The sequence below is a fragment of the Sphaerodactylus townsendi genome, linkage group LG01 (assembly GCF_021028975.2).
Source record: "Sphaerodactylus townsendi isolate TG3544 linkage group LG01, MPM_Stown_v2.3, whole genome shotgun sequence".
NCBI lineage: Eukaryota > Metazoa > Chordata > Lepidosauria > Squamata > Sphaerodactylidae > Sphaerodactylus > Sphaerodactylus townsendi.
The window spans coordinates 97,395,698-97,421,965 of NC_059425.1; the positions used below are offsets into that span (position 1 = coordinate 97,395,698).

Sequence of the window (26,268 nt, forward strand, 5' to 3'; positions counted from 1 at the left end):
ATGGATTTAATGCTGCCTTCTGGCTACCTTAAATTATTGATTGATTGCCTTCCTTTTACATTATTAAATTCTGGCAATCTTTTGTAATTCACCTCAAGTAGTCCCCTCCAGCTAAGAAATATTTTACATATATGAATCAATTGAACTCTACACACACACATACCCTTTTGATGTTGTGCAATCAAACCTTGCCCTCCTACCCTCAAAATGTTTTGACTTCTTTGCCCCTCTTCCTATTTTGGGCTGACGTGTCTGCTTCCTTCTTCCAATTCAATTCTCACCTGAATGACATCCTTCTCCTTATGAATGACATCATTTAGATTGAGAAATCCTGTATCTCTCTGCACAGGGTATAGTTGTAAAATGTGCTTGAAAATTTTCTTTTTCTTCATCATCATCATCAACAACAACATACTAAACTGAACAGGTTTATCATACTACTCATTTTTTTTACCAGTGCAATTCTATGACAAGTTACTTGAGTCTAAGTCCACTGAGATCAATGGGCTTAGCCCAGAGTAACTGCATAGGACTGCATTGAAAATATTCCAGGCTTACTCTGGATTATCTGACTCCTGAACCCCTTAGATTCCAGGTGAAACCAGCCCCTTATCTAATTTTCCTAGAGAATAAAAATCATAGGAGGATGTTTTCATTGGCTCGTAGTAACACCCTGCCATCTGCTGTCTTACAGGACAGATTCAAGAAAATCCCCTGTGAACAGAGGCTCTGTAGTTGCTCCCTGGAAGAAGCGCTTGAACACAAGTTGCATAAGTGCCCCCTATATGATAAGCTTAGAGAAGAAATCCTAGGGCCCAACTTGACTGAACGGGCTGGAAAAGATAATAAATGGAAATTGAACTGTTTGCTGTTGGGTAAGGATCAAAGAATTTCCAGTAATGTAGCTCGGTTTTGTGTTTTAGTAAATAAATACAGGAAAGCAGGTGGATAGGAGACCACCAGTTCTTTTAGAGGAAGGTTAATAATAAGTTTTATTTTATTTTATACTTTAATTTTTTACCTCTTTGTATTTGGAATTTGGCCTTTTGTGAATTATTGTATTACTGGTTATAAACCGTAAATAAACATTCATTCAGTCCACGTGCTGTTATCCAAATATTTATTGGAGAAAAGTGACTGCAAGAAAAATGTTGTTTATTTTGTTTGATCCTTGCCCACTGGGTGAGGGAGAGCTGTGGTGAATGTTTTAGACTCCAGCACTTTTCTAACAAATTACTGCACCTGCAAAAAATGTCAGCATTAATCCTCTTTTTCATTTCAAGATGCTATTTGATTTGAGGATGCACACTTAATTCTTTATTCAAGAATGCTCACTCATCACAACAAAAGCGAATAAAACCTTAGCACTGTGCAAGCACACAAAAATAGAAATGGTCTTTTTTCTGGTTTGCTGCAGCTATGTTTGTATTACCAAGCATGTCTGTCTATAGTATTGTTCATCAATGCAACAGACTTAAGCTACACCCAAACAAACATTCTCTGTCATATTGCATTTCACCTCATTTTGTCCCTCACTGTTTCAGTACCGTCTTCAGGTATTTTTTCTTTTTCTAGCCACTGCTCTAAGCTTCAGTAGTGAGGTGTTTTAAATATCAGATATACAGCTTAGGGAAGAAAGGGGATAACAAGGCTGAATGTTCACTAGTCTTAAGAAAAACGCAGCTCAGGAATCTAATCCAAGAATCTTGAGGGTGGGATCCACTGGTATTGAAAAGGGTCACTATGGAATCCAGACTATTCTACCTGTTAAGCCATTAAAGCAATCATTGTTGAACAAAATCTCCAGACACAGCTGGAAAAAAAATCCATAATACAACAACATGCTATCTTTTCCTAATAAATAGCCCTCAGATGGATTACATCACTTGAACCACCAACAGAAGCAGGTTTTACAAGATGATCTACTTCAATCAATGTATTCAGGGAGGCTCATCTTAATCAAAGTCCCCATATTACAGTAAGTAGCAGATGTCAGCCTCATTATATATCTTCTTGATTATTAATATAGTATCTAAAATGAATGCAAAAAACTGTGAGACAGGTCAGGTTTTAGAGAATTTCCCTGGCACCTCCACAGTACACGGAGGGAAAGGCATCATCTGCGAGGTCTGAAAGCAGATTACAAGGTACAAAGCATTCTTTCCACTAGCGCTGGGAGCACTGTCTCATGTTGTACTGCTGCTGAATTCTTCAACACCACTAATTAGTTGTGAATTGCAGGCTGTTGCAATGACAATCAAGGATAAGTCTAGCTAACCCCTGTCTGATGTAGTTGAGCAAAACTATTTCGTTTCCTGACATGTTCAACACCCCCAACTCCAGATAAACAAATCCATTATGTGGAAGCAAGCATCTACGTGTGCATCACAAACTCTGAATACAAAGCACAGATGCTTCTAAATAATTCTTTGAAGTCAAGATTTACATCCAAATGGGCATCCTAGTAGAACTAATGCAGCTTGCATAGATGTCTTCTGCATTTAGGTGTGTTTTCTAATTATGTTCCTTGCTGGTTTCATATTTAGTTCTTCTCTGGATTCTCCTGCAATCAGCAGGAATGATGCTTCTGGAATTAAACCTGATGTTGAGAGACTCAGCAATTAACTGTAATTTGGAAACACACTTTATTGCTGGTACTGTAGCATTTACTTAACATGTCGCAAAATGTATCATTGTGATATTAACGCAAGTCTCAATTAGTTTAGCAGAAATATACAGAAGTATACAGAAGACAACTATACAAAACCATCTGCAGGTTGATTAACTCTCTCTTATCCTGAACTACCCTCACAGAGATACTGTAAGGATAAAATGGAGAAGGGAGAAAAATGTACACTCATGGAGTCCTGGCACCTAGTAAAAATTGGGCCATGAATATAATGGAATGGTAATCCTTAATGTTTTTCTAATTTCTTAACTTTTCCAAATTCATTCAGTTTTTAAGGGAAAAAAAACTTACCACAGAAACAATCCTTTGCAGGGACCCATAAGCTGCTGATGTCTGCTGTTTTGCTTTTCTTTCCAAAGTGAAGCTTTTAACTTTGGCTTTCCTCTGTTTGAAGGTAGGCATTGTAGGTTGCCGCAATTTCCTCCCCCCCTCTCTGAAGAAACCCCAACTCCATAAGCAAAGTGGCAAGGACCTTTGTGAGCTCATGTTGCCACCCTGCGCAGAGTCACACTATGCCGACACGGAAGAACAGTATCCGTCAGTTACCTTTTATGCTGATGTCAGATAACTTGATATCCCAGTATCAAACATTTAGCTATGCTAAGCAATATGAGGAAAGAAAACATTATAAACACATCCTTTAAAATAATTCCTAATTAAAAATAAACAAACAATGTTTAGACATCAGTGGATTTCTGTTTTATAAAGTAATGCTAAATTTAGAAACAAAGGTGGCAAAAGAAATAACGAAGGGTAGATATAGCGCTGTAGATTAAAATCCCAGGAGGCAGCACATACCAGCTAACAAACTGACCACATAAGCAAAGTCATCAGCTACTGTTTTGAAATTGACCGAGTATGAGAAGGACAAGCTGGGATGGCTCTAAGGGCCAGAATGAGTTTCCATTGACACTGGCACACCACTAAATGTCTTAACCACTCAATACAATGTCTTAAAAACAAAAGCAAGATTACCTTGACAGAGTGGGGTGCTGAAAGAAGTACACAATTCACTGGGTGTTCTGGTTATGAAATTGTTCTTGCCCTTTCTTTGAACTCCTTAGTTGTAACTGCATCAATACAAAGGATCTAAGCTGTGCTCATTAATAAATTCATGCCTACAAAGGTATTTCTCTCTCTCTCCTGATAAATTCTCTTCCCACCTGCATCTGAAAAAAGTCTTTAAGCACAGTGTTATCCAGTATGATAGAGGAGCAACCCCACAGGTATAGCCAAAGTGACATTAAAGAAGCCTTTATGCTTATCTTTGGAACAAGTCAAGCTATGTCAAGGGTGAAAAGTATAGGCATGTGATATGTATGTGTAAGGCAGCCAGAAAGTTGTCTCATTACTTGTGGGGGGAGGGGAGAATGAACTTCAGAAAGAATAAGAAATGTTCAGATTTTTCCTCTTTATGAGCTGATCACATTTTGCTTGAAGGTATCTGACCATGATTCAAAGCTCTGAGGGGCTCCAAAGCTCATGTGAAGCTTCAAGCCCACAGCAGGGTTGCCCTGGGCTGTGTCATGAGTTGAGGAGAATGGGTATAAGAACAGATCACACTGTAATATCCCCGAATGCACAAGGAAACCACAGTTGGAGAACAGAAGGCCTGCCTGATGCATGAAACTCTTACATATGGAACAGATGGCTTGTATACATTAACAGCCTTTCTCAAGCAACTACACAGGATACATCTGACCTATTAAGCCGCCTTGTCTTCAGGACTGTCAGCACTGTTTCTAAGAATTGTTTTTATGAGAGGCTTGTCATGTAGAATAATTCCTTGTACTCAGTCCCATTACAATTCTACCTAGGTAGCTGTGTCTCACAGTAAGAGAGTCTTAAAGGGTAGTCAGGAACATAATGGGATGGTGTCCAGAAGGTGGTACAGGAAAATGAGGAGGAAGCAAACTGATTCTGCATTATATGGAAACAGTAGGGAGTGTAGTTGAGCTAAGAAAGCTGACTGAACCTGGAGGTTCTTAATGTGAGAGGAAAAGTTTTATACAATACTGCAGATCAAGAGGATCGATAGGAAAACCAAGCAGGCATGGAGATCCAGGAATGTAAAAGCGGGTAAATATGACTGTTGATTGTGGAGGATACAGAAGGGCTTCAAAACAGAAAGAGACAAAGTCTAGCAATGGAGGGGGGGAGAAAGGGGAAGGGGACCCGGCATCTGGACATGGTCCACCCACCCTAGCGGAGGGAGGGGGAGGGGAATGAGTGAGTAAGGGGTGGCATGCAAGGGAGGGGAGGGATACTGATATGCTATTATGTGACTGATGATGATCAGATTGGGCATGCCAAGACAATTAATTATTATGTTGTAATCAGACACTAGTTATGATTGAGAGAGTGGGGTTAGTAGAGAAACAGCACAAACATTGCAGTGCTCTGTGGACAGACACACATTGTGTACTCTCTTCAATGGAGACTTGTCTACCCACTGTAACAGTGGAGGATCATTCTGCCCCTCCATAGCAATGAATGGCAAAACAAACATATATTATATGCTATAAAGGCATAATTTGTCAAGGCCTAATCAGATGGGGACAAGACTAGACTGGCTTCCCCAATTTTGTAGGCTAGATGTTCTCTCTATCTTCCTTTGAGGTTGCAGATCATTTATTCATCCCGCAGACTGAGTCAACTTTTATCTATGTGGTCTTGCATATAAGGCTAAGGGAATGCTTTCACACATGCATATTGTTCCATTTTTATCCTGCCTTTCCTCCAATGCACTCAGAGTGGCATATGTCATTCTTCCCACCCAGACAACTATCATGTAAGGTAGGTTGGGCTGGAAGAGAATGACTTATCCAAGATCATTCTGCAACCAGAGGCCTTTCTGACCTTAGTCTGGCATCCTGACCACTATTCCACACATGACTATGGTGTCATATCTAGGATGATTAATCAGGCGCGGCTGTACTCTGTGCAAAGCAATTTACACTGCTTATCGCTTTCTTCTTCATACACTGGAGATGGATCACGATTATGCCTTTAAATTACAGCAACAACAATTGGGAAACTGAGATAAAAGACCGTGATTTGCCCATGGCTACCTGGCATACCTAAGATTAAGGTGGCAAAAGAACACACAAGAAAATAATGGGTGCATTTTCAATTAGTGAGCTCCCGAACCCAACAGCATTTCTGCAAACAGAAAGGGGCATTTTTTTCAACCAGGGACACTTACCCCTCCTAGGAGATGTCTAATAGCTAGCCGTCTGCGCACTTGCAACCAAAAATAGAAGCGATGACACACGAAGCCACTATAGTCATAACACCACTGCTCCCTAGTCTTATCCAAAAGATGCAGTTGTCATAATAGCTTCTTACTCTCTCTCTCTGTAGATTTGGGGCAAGGTGTAAGAAACAACTGGCCAGGGACTCAGACAGCAGCGCTTCCACTTTCCTTTCTGTGAACTGATGTATTTAGCGCAAATCCTCTTCCCTTAGTATGGAATGTGTGCAGAGTGCAAGCAGGAAAAGAGAACACTTAAAAGGGGGGAAAACCCAGAACTTATGCCGTCTGATTCAAAGGGCATGCCCTTCATGATTGCTGCCTGGAGATGTTATTGCTTCTCTTTCCCCCCTTGAAATAGATGTTAGAGTGAAATGAAAACACCAGTGCTGGTTGACACATATGTTTCACCATTTGACAATGGCATTGAGTGATGAGCACCATGTTGGAAATTACTGTCACAAAGCAAAAAAACCAAGACTTTTCATGTCAGTTTGTACTTGATGCTTTTCAGGAAAGCTGGTTCACATACAATTTATCCATTTATTTATACTCATTCTCTCCCCAGTTGGGGGGGGGGGGGCAAAGTGACTTACAATACTTTTTTCCCCTCCTTCTTTTTATCCTAACACCTGCCCTAAGAGAATACAACTAATCAAAGATCAAGTTTCCATGGAAGATTTGAAATTCAAAGTTAGCCCCCGCCACCCCGATCCTAGGATGACATCTTAACATGCCAACAGTCATCAAGGATACAGCATGCACATGCATGAAACAGTCCTGAGAGGCACCTAGCAAGAAAGGGCCTCTGGCTTCATGCTGATTCTAAATACAAAACATGAACAAACTCCATCTTCAGCAAACCATCATTAAAGCACCCTACCCTCTTAACTCTATTTGGTACATTTTAAAATGAGGATCAACAATATGTAATTTTCTCAAGAGATTAATCTTTTTTTAAAAAAAACAACACTCCCACACTACTGCACCATGACTGAAAAAGACTGTGTAGTTCTTTAGTCAACAATATCTTAATCTTTGCTTGAGGAACACAGCAAATGTTGTGTTGGAGATGGAATTGAATCTCACAGATTCAGTATCCTTATAAATTACAAGCTGCCCATATGGCAACTAGTAGGAGTTCTCAATTAGTAAATCATAACAATTTAAACTTCTGTCAAATATTCCAAATATCCCACCCTCGTGTGTTAATTAAAAATCTAAGATTGATTTTGAATGTTATCATTTTCAAAAGTTAATTCTTCTCAGAAGGAAAAAAAGCTTGCATTTGACATGGAGTTTTTCCCTTCATTAGGAGTAATGAACAAATTACCTTTATACCTTTTATATGTTTGATAGCTGCTGAACTAAATGGAATGTCTTTAAGCACAGGGGAGTAAAACTCAAGGTAGATACATGATGCAACCTTTTTTAGATAAAGGTGGACACAGAAAACCCACTGTGAACCTCTAGGGGTGACGCCATTTGATCCGTGTAACATGACTCAGTTTTCATTTTTAAAACATGTTTTCAATCTTGTACAATGTAATGGTAGGGAAATTTGATGACTCAGTCCTTTCACCATTCATTGTTGAGCAAAAGAAATGAAATTACAGTGGGAATAAGAAGGACCAATTAGCTGCAAATGTGTGGTTTAGTTTGAATAATCTCTTTTTACGCTTGGATTTCATCTCTGTATACAGATTATGCTTTTTTCTGCTTACACCAAATATGCTTGTTGTGCACCTAATGAGTTGTACTGGTTTCTCTATTTTCAGCAGTTTAGTGGCAACACTGGTTTGTTGCAACTACACAGCTTATTGGCTTTAAGCAACCCAAAGGATATGCATAGATCAGACCACAGGGACTGAACAAGCTCACTGGGCTGTTTTAATAGTCAATTGGAATGGAAGGTCAGGCCTGTGAAGCAAATGAGCACGGACACTGGAAGGAGAAAAGAAGCCGCCAGGAAAATGAGGCATGCAATGGATAATAATGTGTTAAGTTATTCAATTAATTTCTAAGCTTCTGTAACTACTAAACAACAGACTCACTTGATGCGGGATCTAAAATTCCGAGGATTTAATCAGTTACACTATTTACTTACATACTACATGATTTTCTTATATATTACAACATAATGGACAGATGGAGGCCATTTTGATAAAAATAAGAGGCACAAATTCCATAATTCAGGCACTACAGTTTAAATGTAGATACAGAAATCACTATCAAGATCACACAACATATTATGGATTTCAAGGAAGCTCCAATTCTTTAACTTTCTCTGCAATATTCAGATAATTTGTTCAACAATCATGAATTAAACTTTGGGATTCCTTAAACTTTTTTGAGCCACCCTGGATGGCAGGAAAGGCAGAGTATAATTTTTCATTAAAAATACATATTTAAAATAAATTTTCTGAATGGAATTCACACTACTAATTTATAAATAGATTTCCAGAATAGGGAACTACAATTCCTATCGAAGTTTTCCGGTCAGCATGGCCAATTGGCCATGCTGGTAGGCCATTTCGGGAATTGTAGTTCCTGAACATCTTCGGAGAGTCAAGAGGTTCCTACCCTCTGACCTTAAAGTTTTCAAGTGCCTAGAACTGCCTGTTGATTGCTGCATTTCTTTATCATTAGGAGAAACTTCTTCTGAAGTATTTGACTTTTGCAATTTACCAGTCTAAAATGAAAATTTCATTTTTTTCAAAAAAGTACCTTAGATAAAAGTACCACCCGATCAACATTCCATTTGTTCTAGATAATTACCACCAGAATCAGCTTTGTTCAACATCCAAGAACCTTTCCAAAGAAGCTGAAACTACGGTAACCATTGATAATTCATTTTCAGGTAATACTCATCTCTACGCTTGGTTTCCCATTCACAGAGACATTAGCAATAACCCCTCTACTTTCAGCTGAAATGCTAAAAAAGATTTTTATAGCACATAAAAATATAACAATAGACATTTAGAATTAAAAAATGGTACAGCTAACCTTTTTATTCTATCTGCTTAAAATACATTATTACATTTAAATTGTTAAGGGGTAATGATTTGTTTTCAATTGCCCACTCAATAGCTCCCCATTTCATTTTGAAAGTTAACAATTAAACATGTTCTAGGCAAGACACTCCATCTTATGGAATGCGACCTAAATTTTCACAGCACTTTTATCACACATTCAGCAAAAAAAGAAAAAGAAAAAACTCCATGAAGTAACCTCATACAAGGTACAGAATTAATTTCTACTTTTGTAAGACAGGTTTGGGTTTCCTGTTTAGGCAGAAGTTCAGCCTCTCTGGCAATGGGAGTGGGCTGCTTACATCAGTTCTTCAGTCCTTCATTTACCCTTGTCATGGTTCTCCTGAGAATGCACAAGCAGGCTAGACAAGGGGTAGGGCTGAGCCTTTAATCACTGATGGACCCAAAGCAGTTGCTCACACTTGCCAGTAGGTTTCCCATTTCTGTCAAAAGGTGCGGCAATCGCGCAGCCAGAAAAGGTAAAATGGAACAAAAATTGCCATTGCGATGATCGACGCTAGAGTAAGGTGACCAGATGGTCACCTTTCCGACCCGGGACAGGGAAGCGGCCGTGCGCGCGCGCAGCCACAGAAGCGCACGGGCTTCTGCGGCTTGCTGTTTGCTGCCCTGTGACAGGGCAGCAAACGGTAAGCCCCAGTTGTTTGTAGGCATGCGGCTGCAGGAGCGCTACAGGCTTATGTTTACCGCTTCGTCAGCCTCTGTGACAGGATGCGGCAAACGGTAAAGCTCCCCAGAAGGCCACGCGTCTCCTGCAGTTCGGGCGCATGGGAGGCCGCCGCACTGCCTTGCCGCCCCTGCAGTGCAGCAGCCTCCCAAAAAATAGGGACACAATTTGTGGTGAACCCGGGCGACGTTCCTCATTGTCCAAAGGAGCACGGTCCCGCCAAAAGCGGGATGGCTGGTCAGCCTAGACTAGAGATATGCATTTGGTTACTTCTGGTCAGAAAACACACACACACACACACACAAACCCTTATCAGTATTTTTTTTGGATATTTTTGGGTATCCAGATGGTATTTAGGCTTTTATGGGACACTGGGAAATGGGTCCTGAAAAATCCTTGAAATATTCTAGGGATTCTGGGGGGCAGCATTTTAAGGTTGCCAAAGCAGTTTTTCTTTAATTTTACAGTGTCTGCATCAGTGTCTTCTTGCCTGGTCACCTTTATCAGCCTAGGGCAGTTGGGGAAATAGAGTTTGTCAGTGCATTTAGCAAGGGGGGAAATGAGGAAATAGAACAACAGCTCTAGCCTAAAAGCTGAAAAATTCACTTTGTACTTTCAGGAAGACGTGCAGCATCCCTGCCTAGCTCGGAAAGAGAACTGTTAAGTTTGCAAGCAGTTTGAAACACAGCTACTTTTAAAATAACAGCATCCCAAACTTTGCTGTATAGAATCAATTGGGACTCTAGTCCAAGAATAATGACTGGAAGAAGTCCATGGAGCTGTATTCTGTTGTTCTGCACAAAACCTACCATACAACGGACTCACTTGAGGACTCAAGTCCTTCATGGAATCAGTTTTTCTGAAAGTAAATTTTACAAAAAGCTTGCAGAAGTCATCACATACTTTGCCAAAAGTAAATTTACAAAAAGCTCACAAAAGCCATTATAAAGCAAGGGCAAGATGATCTTCTAACCTGTTCTAGCGCTCTGTTAACAGAAAAAGGACATGGTATAGGTAAAGATAGTATGGTGGCATTTCAAGGACATCATTTGAAAAGTTGCAAAGATAAAATTCTTATTAAAAGTCTTGGTACAAATATGCATTTTGGCCTAGCACCTAAAAAGCAGTCAAGCAGGAACCAGATGAGCCTCAAGTAGGAGAGCATCCCAAAGGTGAGGTGCCACCACAAAAAATGCCCTCTCCCTAGTCACCACCAACCTCATCTCTGAAAAGAAGGAACACAGAGAGCAGGGTTTGGGAGGCAGATGTTAACTGGTGGGCTTCAGGAGGAAACAGATATAGAGAAGGATATAGCTCAATGCTACCTCAGTATTAGTTAAGAAAGCACAAAGTCCAGATCTTTAGGGTGGAGGACACATGCACCTGTGCACTGCTTAGTCATCATTTCATGTTTGTATACATAACGCCTTCTGTTAACAAAATAAGGAATTCATGTATAGGTGGTATATTTTGTAATGCGTGGAAACGTTCCGCTGGGAAATGATTCCACTGGGGCTATGTATTCCATTCACGGCAGGAGTTACATTTAAAATCATTTAGGGGCTGAGATCTCTTATGTTAGATGCTTTACAGACATGCCTTGCAGTTATTCCATCACCCCGACAAAAATTAAAACTACTTCAAGAAAACTGTTCATTTGCTTCTTCCCTTAGACAGAAAAGATTTAATTACAGATTATTTTCCCAGCCCTGATCAAGTACTCAAGAAAATTTCTCACCATTTAAAAAAAGAGGTATTACAAAAAGCACATGCTTTAGGCAGTTTTTGTCTTGCACTTATTCATATAATGGACAAACCCATCCTAACTGGAGAATTCCTAAATTAAAAAGAAAATACTGGATGCTCCAAGCATTTATGCCTAACTATGCTGATGTGGCTGATTTCCTGTTGTTAAAATGTGTTATGGTATCTGCTTTTTATTGGTATTATTTTAACATTAGATTGCTGGTTGGGGGTTTTCTACATGTAATTATAATACTTGCTAATTGCATTTGATACTTTGTTATAAACAATGATGAAAACTGAATTGCGAGATCTAAATGTTTAAATAATTAAATAAATAAAACAAAATGTGACAATTTCCACATGTAGATAAAGGTATAGGGAAGGAAGGGGGCGTATATCACATGTGGAAACCATGGATATTTTTACACTGGCTTCAATACAGTGATTGTGCCGTATATGCCAGTATTCTCTATGGCTCATTCTGCACATGCAGAATAATGCACTTTCAAACTGCTTTCAGTGCTCTTTGAAGCTGTGCGGAATGGCAGAATCCACTTGCAAACAGTTGTGAAAGTGGTTTGAAAATGCATTATTTTGCGTGTGCGGAAGGGGCCTATGGGTGAGCCATCCCAGCTTTCAGGCAAGGATGGTGGGATAAGTTTTACAATCTGTTATCAGCTGATGACAGATGAGCAAAAGACAGGGATGGTTTTTGCCTAAGCCTAATTCTTTTCCAGAAGCCTGACACGTTTACCTGTGAACTCTGTGAGGATGGAAGGACTGCCATGTTAAGGTTACCAACCTCCAGGTGGTGCCTGGAGATGTCCTGGATTACAACTGGTCTCTAGACTAGATAAGGCCTTTTCCGCAAAACTCACCTAGAATGCTGCCAGAATGTTTTCAACTCCCGCCCCCTCTCTTTACCACAATGCTTGTCTACACTCACCTCCTCCAAACATTTCACTGCCTCAGTGAGAGTTTTTGAAAAAAAATGCTTATTTGTTGAAACGCTCCTTTGTTGATTTATTGCTTTAATGCTGGGTAGCTCCATTTAATCAATACTTTGTTGACTCAACCAGATAGAAAAAAAGAACACACACGAAATGATTAAAATAAAGAGGTGAGGGGGAAAGAAGTGAGGTCAAGGATGTGAAAAAAGGCATGGAGAGGGACATTGGATAACAGCATGGAGGCATGGAAAAAAGCAGTGAGAAAGATAAAACATTTTAAATATGACTACATTGTGAGAGAAGACGGCTCCAAAATGTTTCATCGAAAAGAATTGTTATAAAAAGGGTTTTCAAAAACAATGGAGGAAAAATGTTTTGGAAATATTTCCAAAACCAAAGAGTGAGTGAGTGAGTGAGTGAGTGAGTGAGTGAGTGAGTGAGTGAGTGAGTGAGTGAGTGAGTGAGTGAGTGAGTGAGTGAGTGAGTGAGTGAGAGAGTGAGTGAGTGAGAGAGAGAGAGAGAGAGAGAGAGAGAGAGAGAGAGAGAGAGAGAGAGAGAGAGAGAGAACTCGGAACTCCACAAAGGAAATGGTTTATTTCCAGCCTAAAAATGTTTCAGGTAATTTGTGTGGAAACGGCTCAAATAACTTTTTATTACTTATTTATTTAAAACGTTTATTCCATTTCTCGAGGAGCTGTTTTGGAAGGTGGAGTATATAGAATAATACTCTTCTCTTCTCCTCCCCTCCCTAAACCGCACTTTCCCAGGCTCCACCCTCAAATCTCCAGGTATTTCCGACACTGGAGTTGGCAAACCTAGCCATGCTACGAAGTTCAATGTGGTGAGTCAGTGTGGTATGTTTTGAGGAAAGGCTCCCAACCTTCTTGAGCTTGTGGAAACATTTGAAATTTTAACAGGTAATAGGCACAACTAAAAAATTGATATCATGGTGGGCTGGAACACCATGGGAGCTGAGGCCAACAAAATGTTGGGAAGTTGTAAACCAGGGGTCTGCAACCTGCGGCTCTTTCAGCCTTATACTGCAGCTCCATTTGGCCTGGAGGTCGAAGGGTAGCGTGGGCGTGTCCCTCCAGCCCTCCAGAGCAGTGCTGGAAGGAAAGGTGAGTGGAGGGGCCGAACCCGAGCTCCGCATTGAGCCGCCTCTCCGGCTCGGTAGATCCTCGGAGGGCGTGGAAAACGGGTCCAAATGGCTCTTTGGGTGGTAAAGGTTGCCAACCCCTGTTCTAAACCAACTATCCTCCTGTGATAAAGGAAGCTGTTTCCCAATGGACAGTTTGTATATATACAAAGGATGATTCATGGGCTCTTCTGAAGTATTACCTGAACCCGGGCAGAGGAAAGCATGGGTTGGCTTCTTCATTGGGAGAAGATTTTTTTTCAATTTTCGTTTCTAAAGAAAGTAGACAGTTTGCTCTCTATAGGGACTCAGAGACACAGGCCCATTATGCATGTTCCACTCTCCCCATGGCAGCTCAACTTCGCAGTGGGGTTTCCCCACAGCTTTCTGTGCATAAGGTAGTCAGGAATCCAGGAGTCCAGGCTCCACACTACCACCCCCCTCCAAATATGCTAATAATATGCAAAAAGGAGAGCCATTCTTAGTGCTTCTCCTTCCATTCCATTTGTTGGCGAATTGGTCCCCAGCATCCACAGAATTATAAGCAGAGCCTGTGCTGGTTTACTAAGAAGTAAAACAAACCCCACCAAATGCAAAGAGACACACTTCAGCCCAAACCCTGTGCTCCTAGGGCATGGACTCATGCACAGTCGGGGGGATGGGAGTAGAGCGCTCTGCAAACATGTTTAGGATCAGGCTGCACGTCTCAAACTGCTGCAAAAGACAGGAAAGTGGTCCCAGTTCCCCTTCTGACAGAGGGTCCCCCCAGCAGTGAGACCCAGCACCCACCAAAACCTGGTCATTCATTTGCCAAGCCAAGAGGTGACAGGGCTCAGATTTGCCCAGTAAATCAAAAACCTCTTTGCCTCCAAGTTGAACTGCCATTTAGCCTGCTTTCCACCTTTGCAGATTATTGGGAGGGCTCTTTAAAAAACATTAAGCACTTGGCTGTATTAGATCTATCAAACTAATCGCTTCTCATGTTAGATCTAGCCTTATTTTGATAGATCTAATATGGCCAAGTGCTTAACATTTCCGATCATCTGCAAAGGTGGAAGTGGGGAGGAGATTGGGGGGGGGGGGAGCCAAAAATCTTGAAGGAATAACACAGGTTCCACTCTCCCCATCTTTTCAGTTTTCTCTGCAAAACCAGGGAAAAGGTCAGTCTTTGCGTGCTTTCACAAACAGCGGAGATTATTAGATCTGCTCACTGTGAGCGTGACTGGAGGGGGAAGGCATCCATAACTGAAACTCTGCTGCGAAGAGAATCTCCCTTCACCATAGAACAGAGCACCTGGGTGTAACTGTCCATAGTCTGTATCTATGGTCAAGCTGAGGACGCGCATATTTGATTAATCTGTGTGGGATGTTCTCACCACTTCAATACTCAGGTAATTGGTAGGGAGCAACCCAAAGCTCCTTCGTGATTTCTGTTTCATTTAAAACTCTTTGGATTTTCTCCCCAACAGTCATGCAACAAATGGATGCCTGGAAACTCACAAGTGTATGTCACATTAGGGAGCACTTGGTTAAGTGTTGGACTTGGATAGGACAAGCCTGGGTTTAAATCCCTGTGTGGCCATGATTCTCTCAGAGTGATCTCTCTCTCTCTCTCTCTCTCTCTCTCTCTCACACACACACACACACACACACACACACACACACACACACACACACAAAGATGCAGATGCTTAAACTACTTCACGAGATTCTTGTGAGGATAAAATAGAAGGAGAAAAATCACATATTCTGCCCTAAACTCCTCAGAAAAGGGGGAAGAAAAATGTAACTACTAGAAAGAGGAGAGCCAAAGGAAAATGTTCCTGTTTGCTCCTCCCACTCAGTTTTGCAGAGTGGATGCTACTGGCTTTTACCCTGTCCCAAGTTTTTTATTTTTAACAGACACACAAGGGCAGGGAGGACAGAAGGAGATCTCTCTCCTCATCTAAAAGAGGTCCCGAGGGACTTAATTATGTACAAACCCACCCATTCATGTGTAAAGGATGGGTAGAGTTGTGTGTTTCTTTTTACAAAAGTGGAGCCAGCAGGCAAAGGAAAAATCTCTGCAAAGTAGACTTTCAATGGCTTTTAAAAGGGACAGAGTCTGACTATAGTGCCTGCAATTTGAAAGGGAGGATCCTTGAAAATTCTATTACAATTGAAGGCAGACAGACTGAGAAATATGGAGGTGCTTTCATTACTATTGAAATGCAGATTCTTGAAGGGTCTCATCACTTTCCTCCTTGTGTAGTGAATTGTCAATTTGTTGCCATCTTCTGCTTCATGTTTTTTAACCATTGCCTATCCACAAAAGGACACTTAGATTAGCTAATAGTTTCTCAGCTGTGAGATTTAAGTTTTGTTTACATGTTAAAGTGAATGCACACACAAATTGGATGTATGCACATACTTCTGTTTGTAAGAAAAAGCCAACACATGTTCACTTTACAAATAAAACCAGGGATCATTACCTGGATAAATGTGGGGTTTCAATCATAACTGCTTTTCATAAATTGAATATAATCAAGCGTTATCCTATACCCAGATTGTACATATTTACTGTAACTTGTGAACAGAGATTTTGTCAAAGGCTTTTGGAAAACTCAAGTATATAACACCTGCTGGACCACACTATCTATGTATTTGATAGAATAGAAATTTCATTTATACCCCGCCTTCTCAGTAAGTGAGTTGGAGCTGCCGGCAGACTGCACTGATGGCTGGGTGTGGCTTGGCCGATGACTGCATTTTTGTAGTTGGGTTGGCAGGCTGTTCAAGCCTGGTAGAGCCTGGCGGAGCCAGTCAGTTGTCTCCAGCACCCATTCTCCCACTGGAGGGGGCTAGTGGTTGGAGCCCCTGGATATGTGGAGGTGGAGGGCAACGGGTGTTGGTGCTGTGGAAGATCTGGTGCTTTCCACGCTTTTTTGAGGTGGCTCCTGGTGGCTTCAAACCAACAGGAGCCTCAGGCTATGAAAAGATCTGGCCGAGTAGTTCTGAGACAAGCCGTTGTGTGATGCTTGCTGTCCCTGGGATGGGGTTCATGGCAGGAGTCCCCAGATGCACAGTGACTCGGGTGGGTTACCAGGCGACAGACGGCATCCAGAAAGTGATGACGGCTGAAGAGTGAGCCATACGACTTGAGACCTGTGGCAGAGAGGATTCCTGCAACCAAGATGATTCTCTGGTGAGGGTTTGTGGCAGAGACTCTCCTGTCTTCTCTGATGAGGAGGCTGGTGGCAGGAGCCTCTCATCACTCACTAAACTGAACCCTCAAGGCGTTGGGAACATCAGAGGCTCAGACTACCGTGGATTCTATTAAGACCACCAGGTGGCTCCAGTAGACTGAGGTGGCAGCAGAGGGTTGTGGATGGCCTGAATGTCCATCATTATTTCCCTTGAACATGCCTGCGACCCTTGGTTGACGGGGGGTGGGGGGTGGTGGAGACCAGTGGCAGTGGTCCTCGCCTATTTCCCACAGGGTGACCAGTGGGTGGTGGAATTAAGGTGCATCAACCAGTGGCGGCTATCTCTACATCTTTGCCATGGTCTGACCACTATGACTTTAAGGCTCAGATAGATGCTGCTGCATCCTCCTGTCCAGACGACGGGCATATTCTGGCTCGCCCGTGGAGACTAATGGACCCGGAGTGGTTCCAGAACGCTCTGCGGGAGACCCCACCAACTGGCGCCTCCCTTGATGAGCTAGTAGAGAGCTGGGATACCAGGCTCTTTAAAGCCATCGAGACTGTCGCTCCAAGGCACCCTCTCTGCACCCATGCTAGACCTGCTCCTTGGTACACCGAGGAGCTGCGAAGGATGAAGCAGGAGCTGAGTCAGCTAGAGCGAGTGTGGCAGCGGGCTCTTGACGAGGGGTCAAGACACTCGTCCCGGATGTTTATGAGATCCTACAAGGGAGCTGTGAAGGAAGCAAAGAGGTCGTATTTTGCTTCCTCTATTGCAGGAGCTGGCTTGCACCCAGTGTAATTGTTTAGTATAATTCAGTCACTTACAACCTCCACTATGGGTCCTAAACAGAGGGAATTGGCATTCAGCTGTGAGGCATTTGCGTGCTACTTCACAGTCAAAGTCTTGACCCTCCGTCAAACCCCTCCTGCGGCATTTAATACAATAAGTGAACTGGAGGCCCCTTGGCCGTCATCAGGTCCATTGCTTGGACCAATTCAGCCTGCTCGACCCGACAGATGTGGGCAGGACACTGGAAGCTGTATGATCTACCACTTGTCCTTTTGACCCGTGCTCTTCCTGACTGGTAAAAGCCAGCAGGGAGGAGCTTCGGAGTCACCTGCTGGAAATTATAAATAGTTCCCTTGAGCAAAGGGTTTTCCCAGGTCAGCTTAAAGAGGCAGTGGTCCACACGCTCCTGAAAAGACCGCAGTTAGATCCATTGGATCTGGCCAATTACTGCCCAGTTTCAAATCTGCCATTTCTGGGTAAGGTAATTGAGCGAGCGGTGGCGGAGCAGCTCCAGCAGTTCCTGGATGATGCAAACGTATTAGATCCCTTCCAGTCTGGCTTCCATGCTGGCCATGGGACCAAGATGGTGCTGGTTGCAGTCATCGACAAATTCCGGCTCCACTTGGACAGAGGCAGTTCAGTGCTGCTGGTGTTGTTAGATCTCACCACAGCATTCAATGTAGTAGATCATGACCTTTCGGTTCACTGTCTCGCCGATATCAGAGTTCGGGGGTCAGCCCTTCGTTGGCTGGCCTCATTTCTCTGGGACCGGGGACTGCAGGTGACATTGGGGGAGAGAACTCCAGGCGTCACTCCATAGTATGTGGGGTGCTGCAGGGGGCGATCCTCTCCCTTATGCTTTTTAACATCTACATTCACCCCCTGGCAAGTTTGGTTCAGAGTTTTGGGCTGCGGTGTCACCAATATGCTGATGACACCCAGCTCGTGTTCATGATGTAGGGCAGTCCGTCTTCGGCCCCTGGAGCTCTCCAGCATTATTTAGAGGCTGTTGCTGTTTGGTTGAGAGTGAGCAGCTGAAGTTAAATCCTACAAAGACGGAGGTGCTGAGGCTGGGTCGCGGGGAGCGACCAGTGGACTTTTGCATGTCTAAGCTAGATGGCGAGGCATTGCACTTGGCCTTGTCTGTCAAAAGACTGGGAGTGATCGCTCGAGGCCCAGGTCACTCATACAACCCAGGTAGCGTTCCACCATCTACGGCAGGCACGGCAATTAGCCCCGTACCTCTCCCGTTCTGACGTAGCCACAGTTCTCCATGCAACGGTCACCTCCAGGCTTGATTATTGTAACTCACTGTACGCTGGTCTGCCTTTGACTGCAATCCAGAAGCTTAAACTTGTTCCGCACCCAGCTGCCAGACTCCTTAAGGGGATGTCCAGTCAGGACCGGATCACACAGGTCTTGTACCACCTCCATTGGCTGCCCATCGAGTTCCAGGTCATGTTCAAGGTGCTGGTTTTAACCTTCAAGGCCATAAGCGGCCTTGGGCCCAGATACTTGAGGGACTGTATCTCCCCATATTGCCCTGTTAGGTCCCTCCGGTCTTCGGAGAAGAACCGATTAGAGGTCCCTGCCCCAAAACACATCCAGCCAGCCTCTACCAGGGCCAGGGCTTTTACAGCCCTGGCCCCCCTCTGGTGGAACAGGTTCTCTAGAGAGATCAGGGCCCTGCGGGACTTGTAGTTTCCGCAGGGCCTGTAAAAAGGACCTGTTCCTCCAGGCATTGGACCAGCCGGGTCAAGTGTAATCCTATTCCATCTGGGCCTCCGGTGGGCTCAGACAGGGGTGGGGGGAGAAAGGTGTGGTTTTTATCACCATCTGTCAGATGTCTGAGGTAGTTCCTTTTTATAGTTTTATATTTATAGTTTTATTAGTTGTTATGGTTTTTAATGCTGTTTAAATTTTGTATTGTTAGTATATTTTTAAGTTGTTTGCCGCCCTGAGCCCCTCAGGGGAGGGCAGCGTATAAGCTTAAAGTAAGTAAGTAAGTAGGTAGGTAGGTAGGTAGGTAGGTAGGTAGGTAGGTAGGTAGGTAGGTAGGTAGGTAGGTAGGTAGGTAGGTAGGTAGGTAGGTAGGTAGGTAGGTAGGTAGGTAGGTAGGTAGGTAGGTATAATTAGCTAACTAACCAGGCTGTGGGCGGTTTACATTATACATAAATGCATAATACAATTTAACATCATATTCATACAATTAAAATCACCTACCAATAAATACTTTTTACAGTTTGTCCCTAATATGAAGATGGCATCTGGGGAGGATGCTCAATTCCAGTAGCCGTAACAGGAGGGACCAACCGCCAGAAGGAGAAAAGGGAAGGAGGCCCAGTTAGAATTTATTGCGATCACTGTCTTCAACCATACACCTAGCAGAACATCTCAGTCTTGCAGGCCTTGTGGAATTGAACTAAGTCCTGCAGGGTCCAGGTCTCACTAGATAGAGATTTCCACCAGGTTGCGGGCAGGGCTCAGACCTGACCCTGGCTGAGGACAAGAGGGTGGTTTTAGGGCCAAGGACCACTAAGAGACTGGACAAGTGGAGCACTTAGGGCTATATAGGGAGAGGCAGTCATAGAGATAGTGGCAATCTTTTGCAGAAGCCATTTGAATTCACTTAATGAAGTTGTCTTGCCAATGCCCTTTACAATTCTAGTTTTAATTACACTTTCTACTAATGACCCTGACTTGGATAGTCCCAGGTTAGCCTGATTTAATAACTAAAGCAGGGTCAGCCCTTTTTAGTATTTTAGATGAGAGATCACCAGTGCAGAGACAGGCAATGGCAAACCACCTCTAAACGTTTCTTGCCTTGAAAAGTCTGTGGGAGTCACCTTACAGAGGCTGTGGCTTGACAGCACTTTCCTCCACCTCCACTAATTTACTGGTTGGTCAATTTCTTTCTTTAAAAATAAAAGAAATAGACATTACATTTGCTCTTTTTGAATCCTCCAAATAAGCATGTTCAGGTGCTAACACAAATATTAGCCAGCTACTTGTAAATGCAGTAAAACACTTTCCTTGATAAAACACACCCCTTTCATGTGATTTCATGGAATACCTGAACATAGCTTCAATGAATGCAAATTATAGTATGAAGCATATTATAAGATCTAAAAATGTGAAATGTATGCCCATGAAAACTCCATTCTCCACACAGCTGCAGAAACAGTCTCACAACAATTCCCAAGGAGCTTGGAAGTATTAGTGAAGTGAGATCTTACTCACTAAAACTTGTGCTAGAATAAATATTATTAGTTTTTACAGTGTCACTGGACTTCTTTTTAGTTCATCAGTTCTTTGCCCACAAGACAGAATGTATATCTACCCAAGTCCTGGAGAATACAGTTGACATAGGAGGAAGGGAAGGATGCAATTCAGATCAGAGTTGCAAAAGCACACATTTCATATGCAAAGAATATTACAATGATCATATAAGAAAGTTTCAGCATACAAACTTCTCAATTATAACATTATGTAGTTGTCTTTTAAAATGGCAATTTATATAGTATTTCAAGGAACTGCGTAAGATTACAATAAATCACATTATTAGTTCTATTCTTGTATCCTTAAGGAATATTTAACACAAACATTTTTTCAGGTTGCACATCTGTGCACATAATTGGGAGTAAATTCCATGGACTTTACTGGGACTTGCTTCCAAACAAGCATAGAAATGGAGTGTAAAATTATTTTCAACAACCTATCTAGAAAAACCCAACAAAAACTAGCTAAACAAAGAACTAATAAACTTACCTGTACATTGCAAACATATGGACCTTGACTATAACTAGTATATACCAGTATTTATCCAAATGCAGAGTATGCAAAAGTCATCCAATATGTATCAACCCAATACATTCAATTCAATCTGCAATTATGATGCATTCCTGGGTATTTCAAGGACTTCTGATCTTTTATTGGTACTCCTACATATTTTCAATGCAACAATGTCCAAGGGCTGCACACCATGAACATGAAACAGTATTTAACACAGTTTGACATATTATTGAATAAGCATGTGTAATGATGATATACAATTAATAACCTAATAAACTCAACACTGCAATTCCAAAGGGGGAAACGCCATACAATTGTCTTTCTCTTCTCTTTTTTTAAGTTGAGGCGTAGCCGAAGAGGAGGGAAGTCTAAGGAAAATAAGCTTCTGGATTATCAGGAGTGGACAGATTTTAACATCTATTTGGATATCTGTAGAAAGGGGGGAGGTCCATTTTCAATCATTAACCAGCCTTTCAGGGTTCTTTTTTATCTTAATTCAATTTCAGTTGCAGAGGCTTCCACTCAAGCATTCAGCCACCACCTAGTCGGCAAAACCAGAGTGGATGGCTAGTCTGCTTAGATAGGTGCACTACATGTAAGAGCAAAGTACTCCATACACATTCCCATGAGTGCACACCTTCCGATTGAAAATCAGATATCTGCTTAACTTTAGGATAGGAATACTTTGAAGACTATACAACAGCAAGCAAGCAAGCAAGCAAGCAAGCAAGCAAGCAAGCAAGCAAGCAAGAAAGCAAGAAAGAAAGAAAGCAAGAAAGAAAGAAAGAAAGAAAGAAAGAAAGAAAGAAAGAAAGAAAGAAAGAAAGAAAGAAAGAAAGAAAGAAAGAAAGAAAGAAAGAAAGAAAGAAAGAAAGAAAGAAAGAAAGAAAGAAACTCAGGCACATATTTTTGTATTATACACTCATATACACTGACACACAGAGAAAAAGAAACTAATTTACATGCACAGCTCAGATACATTAGTAGTTCCATTTCTTTACTTACATATGTTACGAAAAGAGATTCAGAGTTTCTGCTCTCTCCAAGCCAAGCGTTTAGAAGCTAAAGCTGTTATCTGCTAGAAACTGAGCACTGCTGCCAATTTGTGTTCTCACCAAATAATCCCCAAACTGATTGTTCTTCTAGCCTGCATTGAAAGCCTCCCAGCGTCATGCGCTGTCTCCTATGCATCATGGTTTTACATATGTAGTCTCCCTCTCTCAGCCCCACATCGTACAACATTACATAATGCCAAGATGCTTCTTCCACTGTACTTTTGCAAAACTGCATCCAGTGAAACTATGCCGAAATACAAAGCTGGGGGTGGACATCAAGCATCCTCAACAATATGTTTTCGTGTAAGTCTTAAAGCAGTTCACAAAGCAAAGTTGTAAAACAAGGCTAAGAAAAGAGTCATTTTATTCTTTCTTCTTCACTCACAAGACTATACAGAGACTACTTTTTAACTTTTCTGTCATGCACATTCACACCCCCATACCCATCTACTAGAGACAGACAGGGTCGTACAAATTGCTCTGACAGTAATAGGCACCCTCCAACTAAAAAATAGCAATCGATTATAAGCCATTTGCAGAAATTGTAGGGCTGTCAAAGACGTGTTACAGCTAGCAGTTCATCCAAGTCAGGAAGAATCTGACTAAACTCTTTTCATTTCCCGCTGCATTAAAAAATTGCATCCTGAATTAACTATTTAAAACATCAGTAACACCAGCCACCACAAAAGTGCTGTGCAAAATAATTTCAACAAATTATGAGCAAAGGTGGCAAGCCTGACAACAGACACATACATGATTTTGAGGAGGAAAGCATAAAGATACAACACCTATCTGTGCCTTTCCAGTGAATTGTTAAATTAGTACCTGCAGAACATAAATTTAAAGGACAAAAATTGACTTACTCTTTGCCCCAGCTACGCTGTAAATGAATTATTTTGGTGTGTAGCCAATCCACTAAACATGCTGCTATTTCAAGAGTTCCAGAATAGAGGACAAAGGGAGCAGAAATTCTGTTGATAAGCAATCGTTTTCCTCAGTCATCAAATTGCGTATTGATTGTTTTCTTTTCACAAAAGAGAGACAGCACACACAATGGAATTCTTTCCACTTTATTTTAGTTATTTTGAACAAGGAGATTAGGGACAAGGGTGAAGAATGGATTTCAGCTTCCCTGTCAAAAGAGCATTCCAAGAGAACATGTCCAGATGCAAGTGGCAAAAGATAAAATGGAAAGAGTAAACACAGGCTTAAGGAAGTCAGTTGGTTTGAAAGCAGAATGTAATGCATCCTTTAAAAAAAAAGGAATATCAGATAGTTACACCCAGTGGTGGGATTCAAATAATTTAACAACAGGTTGTTTACAAGCACCATTTTAACAACTGGTTCTGCCAAAGTGGTGCAAACCTGCTGAATCCCACCACTGGTTAGAGCCCTACTAGTCATTAAAGCAGAAACCAACGAAGGAACTAGATGATGTATTTATTCAGTATGTTTCTATGCCACCTCTTCAGAGACCTGATTGAAGTGGCTTACAATTAAAACATGAAAGTGTAAAAACACCATAAAAACAAACATTTGGACATAAACAGCATAAAAGTGATCTATAAAACAGAAGACCATTAAAAATCGGATAAGAGAAAATTGCTAATTAAAAGCCTGAGTAAAAGAGTAACTAGCACAGATCTTTCAGCCCAGGAAATGCAATCCCTGTAACCATTTCCTGATATTTTGGACTGACAGAAGTTATTGAACCATTTTCAAAGGTAGCCCCATGTAGAGATATTAATTGCAAGTAAATCCCTAACCCTGGACGTGATGGATTGCATGGATCACTTTGTAAACTGGATCGTAGCACCCCAGGGATCTGACATAACCTCCAAGTTACAATCATGTTCCTTCAGAGCGAATTCTCCCCTCCAGGACAGGCTGATTGTGCATGTCCATTAACCAATAAGCATCTCAGTCTTGTCTGGACTGAACTGGATTGAACTGGATTGAACTGGATTGTCATGTGGCTCAGGAGACTGCATTTGGAAGGAGGTAAAATCACCCTCCTTTACCTCCATCAGTAGAAATAGAAAGGATTTCACCCCCTTCCCACTACAGCCTCCCAACTTGCATAACTATTCGTCCATATGAGTCCCATGGTCCAAGGAATCAGCTTTCCCAGGAGTTGGAAAGGACTGCACAGGAGAAAGGTACATGGGAAAGATCTGCAACTGCCTTCTGCTGATAGACCACTTGATCCAACCACTCTCTTTCTCTCTGTGTGTGTTTAGAAGCAGTTAAATTCAAATATGAAAATCTGATCAAACCAACTGAGTGATTTCATAGGGGTACAAAAATGGCAAATCCAGCTCACGATCCACAGCTAACAGAAATATGTGCGTAGAACAAACAATTCTAGGCAAGGATTCATTTGGGATGGCATCTAAACATCCCCTACAAAACATTTGTATGTTCTTTCCCTGCTAAAATATTGTCCTTGATCATACACTAAGCTATGGAAACCCATAAAGGGCCTCACTAAAGTTTGAGGAGAAAAACTTCTGTCCCTAATAAGTTTGGCTAAATTTCAGAATGCAGCAAAGTACAATTGAAGTTACAGATTTGATGTTAGATACACAGTATGACCTATTAGACTCCAAGTATATTTTCTCTCACACAGTAATTTCCACTCATCTCTTGAAATTCTTTGGATCACCTCTCAAGCATTCTGCTCAGCAAACTGCTTGAGTATTATGAAAGCAAAGTTCAGTTGCTCATCATAAAAATAACCTCCTCCGTTTATGCAATGAAGTTTAGACTCGTTTCATGGAGGACTTTAAACAGTTTATATTGCCTATCCTACTGTGCTGAATGGCCAGTCTCACTGCATGAACAAGGATTCTAGTTTCATAGCTAACTGAACCTCTCATTAGAGGGATAGGAATAAAAGAAAACTTCTACCACAGACATAAGAATTTTCAAAGTGGTTAATGGAGCTCCACTTGAATGCAATCCAGCGACAAGTTCTGCTGCTACTATTCAGAGACTATACTCATGATCAGGTTATACTCATGACCATCAGGTGACAAGAATGCCATCCCATGATGACTTCCAACTGCTTCAAGTTATGGCAAGCACACTGGGCCCATTATTGTCATGCACTGAATTTGGTATGTCAAAGAAAAATACCTTAAATGCCAAAATTTGGCCATTTACTGACAAAAAAAGGAATTAACTTTGTAGCAGAAGAGGCACATGAACAGAAATCAGCAGGTCTTTTTGATAATGCTGTCTCCAGAAGGGGTAGTGAGGAGACAAGAGGTCTCTGTTTGAAATGAGAGAAGAAAAGGTAGTGAGGAAATGAAAGTCAGCATCTTCTAACATTTAGGATGTGGTGGTGGAAGATTGGCCTTCCTTAGCAGTATGAGCAGAGGCTTGACTCAGATGCCATTCTCAGTACAATTACTGGATGGAGCTGGAAGCAAATGGAAGCTTGCTCAGATGGTACCAGGAGAAAACCAAGCCACCGGCATTGCCAAAGGTTGAGATCAGCTTCACATGACAAAGCCACAGAATAGTCAAGAACTCAGCATCTAGATTCCCCTCTCCCCAAAACCGTCAAAACCGCTTTATATGAAAAGTCCTTATTTCAAAACACTGTTGTAACTATAATCCAGTTGTTCAACCATTTCTGTAGCAGACAGGTTTTCTCGGGTGTTCTACAAGGCAGAGAATGCAGGCTCCAAGTGTCTCCAGTACCTTACTAACAATCATTGTCATCATGGCCAGGCTTCACTCATCTTTACCATGACATATTAAAACACATTTGATCTCCTCTGCTAGATTTACCCAATATCTGGCACCACAGGTACAGCAATCCAAAAGATACTACATATTAAAGACAGAGGAGTTATTTAAATAAGCTGTTCCTTACTCAAATGACAAAAAGTGCAAATCTTATAGTTTCTGTTTGATTACTCTCCTGTAATACACAACAGGTCCTC

At 41.8% G+C, this 26,268-nt stretch overlaps 1 protein-coding gene across 7 annotated transcripts in view; it reads right to left on the reverse strand.

The window, feature by feature from the left end:
• The window catches only part of TIAM2 (TIAM Rac1 associated GEF 2), a 199,703-nt gene that overhangs the window by 31,676 nt on the left and 141,759 nt on the right, over positions 1-26,268 (reverse strand). The window contains exon 1 of one of the 7 annotated variants that reach the window (XM_048488335.1): positions 23,179-23,234. The exons of 5 other annotated variants lie outside the window; for them this stretch is intronic. The gene's annotated coding sequence lies outside the window, so the exon portion shown is untranslated. Of the gene's footprint in view, positions 1-22,265; positions 22,400-23,178; positions 23,235-26,268 lie in introns of those variants that run through there. One more of the 7 variants, XM_048488312.1, reaches the window with a different exon arrangement.